A 5,000-nucleotide genomic window follows, 5' to 3' on the forward strand; every position below is an offset into this window, starting at 1 on the left:
TTCAGTTCCAACGATATCTCTGCAGCGTCAGAGCCACCCCAGGGTTGAATATGTGCTCCAAGGTAAGTAATATGCTCACCCGGACAAATCGCTGAAATCCGTTCTCCATTTCCCGTTTTGAGTTCGGGATCCTCCATCACCGAGGAGTCCGCAGTGGCCCTCAGCTCGAAGCAGGCACTCTTTGATGGGGAGATCTCAAGCCCAACATTACGTAAGTATTTTTCTACGATATTAATTAGCCTTTGTGCCATCCTCCTATTGCCAGCCAGTAACGTGAGGTCATCGGCAAAGGCCAGACATGACACCCACTCATCTCCCACCCTGATACCTTCGCGTTTGTTTAATTCAACCAATAAAGGCTCGATAATGAGGTTGAATATCAAGGGTGAGAGGGGGTCCCCCTGCTTGACTCCCCGCTTCACATGCAGCGGAATATCAGCTCCACCCGTCTTAATTAGAGTCCTTTGAGACGCATAGGAATCCATTATTAATTTAATTGTCAGATCAGACACATTCCTTCTTTTGAGCGCATGAGCTATCGCCTCATGAGGCACACGGTCGAAAGCCTGACAAAGGTCTAGGAAAACAGCTATCATTTTTCCCCCCTGTGTTTTCGTTTTATGTAGTAGCTCATTTATTATATGGATATTTGTATACGTTCCATTTTCTTTAACAAAACCTTTTTGTCTACAGAAGAAAGTGAGCTTGCTTCTAATGCGCTGATCGACAATACCCCAAAACGTTCTCTCTACCATTGATGATATTGTTATTGGTCGGTAGGAGTTGACTAGTAACGGACTTTTATTTTTCTTTTTCAGAAGCACCGTTTTATTTGCGCCCCAAGACGAAGGAAGGACACCAGATGCAGTCACCAGGCCAAAGAACAAGGTAAGTACTAATTTGATCTCCTTCTTTTTCAGATGAACCTTGCTTATCCCATCCGTACCTGTAGCCCCATCCTTCAGACCATCTATCCTCGCCTCTACCTCAGCAAAACCTATCAATCCCACATCAATTTCCTCCGCTCCTTCGTTCTCTACAGGACGAAAACAGCCAGAGAGTCATAGTTACTCCCGCCGTTTACCCGCGCTTTTTTGAATTTCTTCACGTTGACATTCAGAGCACTGGGCAGAAATCACATTGCGTCAACACCCGCTGGGGCCATCGCAATGCTTTGTTTTAATTAGACAGTCGGATTCTCCCAGTCCGTGCCAGTTCTGAGTTGATTGTTAGATGACGGCCGCAGAGATTACCCAGAGCACCCTTGCGAGCACTCACGGGGTCTCGAAGCTTGACGATTCCGCGGGAGGCCAAGACGCGGGACCGAGCTCGGATCAAACGTAACGCAAGCGAAACGCATCACCTCGCCCAGGCCCGGTACGTTAGCCGTGACCCACTTCCCCAACAAGCCCGACACGCCACAATCCTCAGAGCCAATCCTTATCCCGAAGTTACGGATCTAATTTGCCGACTTCCCTTACCTACATTATTCTATCGACTAGAGGCTCTTTACCTTGGAGACCAGCTGCGGATATGGGTACGAGCCGGCGCGACGCCTACACGTGGCCCTCTCCCGGATTTTCAAGGTCCGAGGAGAAGATCCGGACACCGCCGCAAATGCGGTGCTCTTCGCGTTCCAAACCATATCTCCCTGCTAGAGGATTCCATGGAACTCGAACGCTTATGCAGAAAAGAAAACTCTTCCCGGATCTCTCGACGGCGTCTCCGGGTCCTTTTGGGTTGCCCCGACGAACTCTCTTACGAGGGCCCGGTTTAATTTCGGTTCCGCTGCCGGGTTCCGGAATAGGAACCGGATTCCCTTTCGCCCGACGGGCGTGCGTCACGCGTCAAGATGCATAGCATTTCTGCCACCACTTATAAACACGATTAACAACGCCACATCAACATCGGCTTTCGCCTAGGGCTTAGGATCGACTGACTCGTGTGCAACGGCTGTTCACACGAAACCCTTCTCCACCTCAGCTCTCCAGGGCCTCGCTGGAGTATTTGCTACTACCACCAAGATCTGCACCGAAGGCGGCTCCAGACGGCCTCACGGCCAGCCCTTCTGCGCTCACCTCCGCGACCCTCCTACTCATCAGGGCTTCATGACCGCCCCGAAGGGCGACCGCACATGCCACTGACGGCCGAGTATAAGCACGACGCTTCAGCGCCATCCATTTTCAGGGCTAGTAACTTCGGCAGGTGAGTTGTTACACACTCCTTGGCGGATTCCGACTTCCATGGCCACCGTCCTGCTGTCTTAAGTTACCAACGCCTTTCATGGTATCCCATAAGCGTCGATTTAGGCGCTTTAACTCGGCGTTTGGTTCATCCCACAGCGCCAGTTCTGCTTACCAAAAATGGCCCACTTGGCACTCTGATCCGAAATCTCGCGGCTTCACATTCAAGCAAGCCGGAGATCTCACCCATTTAAAGTTTGAGAATAGGTTGAGGTCGTTTCGACCCCAATGCCTCTAATCATTCGCTTTACCGGATGAGACTCGTATGCAACGAGCGCCAGCTATCCTGAGGGAAACTTCGGAGGGAACCAGCTACTAGATGGTTCGATTAGTCTTTCGCCCCTATACCCAGTTCCGACGATCGATTTGCACGTCAGAATCGCTACGGACCTCCATCAGGGTTTCCCCTGACTTCGTCCTGACCAGGCATAGTTCACCATCTTTCGGGTCCCAGCGTGTACGCTCTTGGTGCGCCTCCTCTCGCAATGAGAATGAGGCGCCCCGGGAATGCGGGTCAGTCATGGAGACCGACCATCTTCCCTTAGTTCACATAAAGTGAACCGTTACTTTCATTGCGCCTTTAGGTTTAGTGATTCCCAATGACTCGCGCACACGCTAGACTCCTTGGTCCGTGTTTCAAGACGGGTCCTGAAAGTACCCAAAGCAATAGCGTCGCTGATCGGCGTTTCAAGAGGTCTGTCCAAGAACACCGCGGCGAACAGTCGCAAACGGACGGAATCGGCACTAGGTCCGATCGCCATCACAATTCACATACTTGCCACGGGCCGGACGCGAACTAAGTCGCGGCCTCCCGCCATCAGTAAACCGTCGAGCGAGCTGTTCGGAAACCCAGTGTCCGTAAACATCGGAAAATCCGAGCTCACGGGCTACACTCGAGACCGTAGAACAGCACCCAACGGATCGCGACGACCTACTAGGGGAGAAGTGCACGCGTCCGAAGCCGGAGATGAACCGAAGGGAACAGCCAACGCGAACGTCGCCGTTTCCACAGTCAGTAAATCCCAACAACAGGCGCGAATGAATCTCCCCATTCGACCTTTCGGGTTTCTCAGGTTTACCCCTGAACGGTTTCACGTACTCTTGAACTCTCTCTTCAAAGTTCTTTTCAACTTTCCCTCACGGTACTTGTTCGCTATCGGTCTCGTGGTTATATTTAGCCTTAGATGGAGTTTACCACCCACTTAGGGCTGCACTCTCAAGCAACCCGACTCTAAGAAGAGATCCTCTAGCAAGCCGCAGCGGTCGCTACGGGCCTGGCACCCTCTATGGGCGATGGCCCCATTCAAGATGGACTTGAACGCGCCGCGAACTCGCCAGATAATGGATCCTTCCAAACACCACATCTCCCGGCGACCGGTTACGATCGCGGGATTCAGTGCTGGGCTAATCCCTGTTCGCTCGCCGCTACTAAGGGAATCCTAGTTAGTTTCTTTTCCTCCGCTTAATAATATGCTTAAATTCAGCGGGTAGTCTCACCTGTCCTGAGGTCGTATGTTCAAATCATCGAAACGTTCCGAAACTAACCTTTGGCGGCTCATAAAATCACGTACCTTACGCGAGGGAGTTAGCCTACTCAAAGGCGTCTATTATCTCCTGCTCCGTATGGCGGATCATGCGAATCCAAGCAAAGTGCTTCGGTGTTTCGGGGGTGCGCTCATGAAAGCTCATCCGCAACGCGCGACAACTGGCACATTAAAGCGATCGGACGTCGTTCAGATTTCTCGGACACGACGATCGCATGTCTACAGTCATGGGCGCAGATCGAGCAATACCACGACACCACAATATATGCTTTCGCAATTCAAGACGGCGCGTTACGAAAACAACTCCTCATCATTCCAACACACGAGGCGTCGAAACGACAGAACGTTGATCGTCACGCGGCAAACCGTCCAACTCGCCCAAATGACCTTCGGTACAGGATCAACGTTAGACGACCTTTACGTCGTCACTTCGTCAAGCCATAACGTCTGGCCGGGCAGTCTTTGTAATGGAACCGACCCTCAGTCAGGAGTGGTCCGAGGACAGTGTCCGAGGACCGCAATGTGCGTTCGAAATGTCGATGTTCATGTGTCCTGCAGTTCGCATGTTGACGCGCAATTAGCTGCGTTCTTCATCGACCCACGAGCCAAGTGATCCACCGTTCAGGGTAATCTTTTATGTTCGATTTCTCGGTACTAGTCGCAATGGACTTTCCCTCGAAATACGAGACGCCAACTGCGAACCTCCTCGAGAATGACATTCCAATGACTGAGACGACCCACTGAAGGGTCAATACGTCAGTCGATCGGCGCAAAATCTTCGGTTCAACTAGTTTGCGTACTAATCTAGTGACAATTATCGTAAAAAATTCGGACGGAGACAAACGTCGCAGACAATCCCGAAAGAGCATAAAAACGCTAATGTAACGGGCGTCGCACAACGTCGACGTCTTCGTCCCTGGAATAGATCGTCCTACCGAAGTCCGTAGACAACGGTAACGACTGATCGATTTCGGGCGAGAATCTTTAAAACCTGCAGCCGGCTCCTCGTTCCGTGCCAAACACGAAACTTCGCCCAGCCACGAACGCGGCAATCCAAGCGCTTCGAATCCTTATTCCGAGCACATCACGAGACTTCGCCCAACTACGAACGTCAGCATAAGCAGCCGGCTCCTCGTTCCATCAAGGAACTTCGCCCAACCACAAACGCCGACATAAGCGGCCGGCTCCTCATTTCGTGAGCATCTCTAAACAT

General features: G+C 51.7%; 1 non-coding gene and 1 pseudogene across 1 annotated transcript; both read right to left on the reverse strand.

Moving 5' to 3' along the window:
- Positions 1–3,754, reverse strand: part of LOC123688175 — a 6,867-nt pseudogene extending 3,113 nt beyond the window's left edge.
- Positions 3,755–4,261: 507 nt separating this feature from the next.
- On the reverse strand, positions 4,262–4,416 carry LOC123686840. Its single transcript, XR_006748595.1, has one exon. It is a non-coding gene; the product is annotated as a 5.8S ribosomal RNA (ribosomal RNA).
- Between the last annotated feature and the right edge of the window lie 584 nt (positions 4,417–5,000).

Source organism: Harmonia axyridis, chromosome X, assembly GCF_914767665.1.
Source record: "Harmonia axyridis chromosome X, icHarAxyr1.1, whole genome shotgun sequence".
Taxonomy (NCBI): Eukaryota; Metazoa; Arthropoda; class Insecta; order Coleoptera; family Coccinellidae; genus Harmonia; species Harmonia axyridis.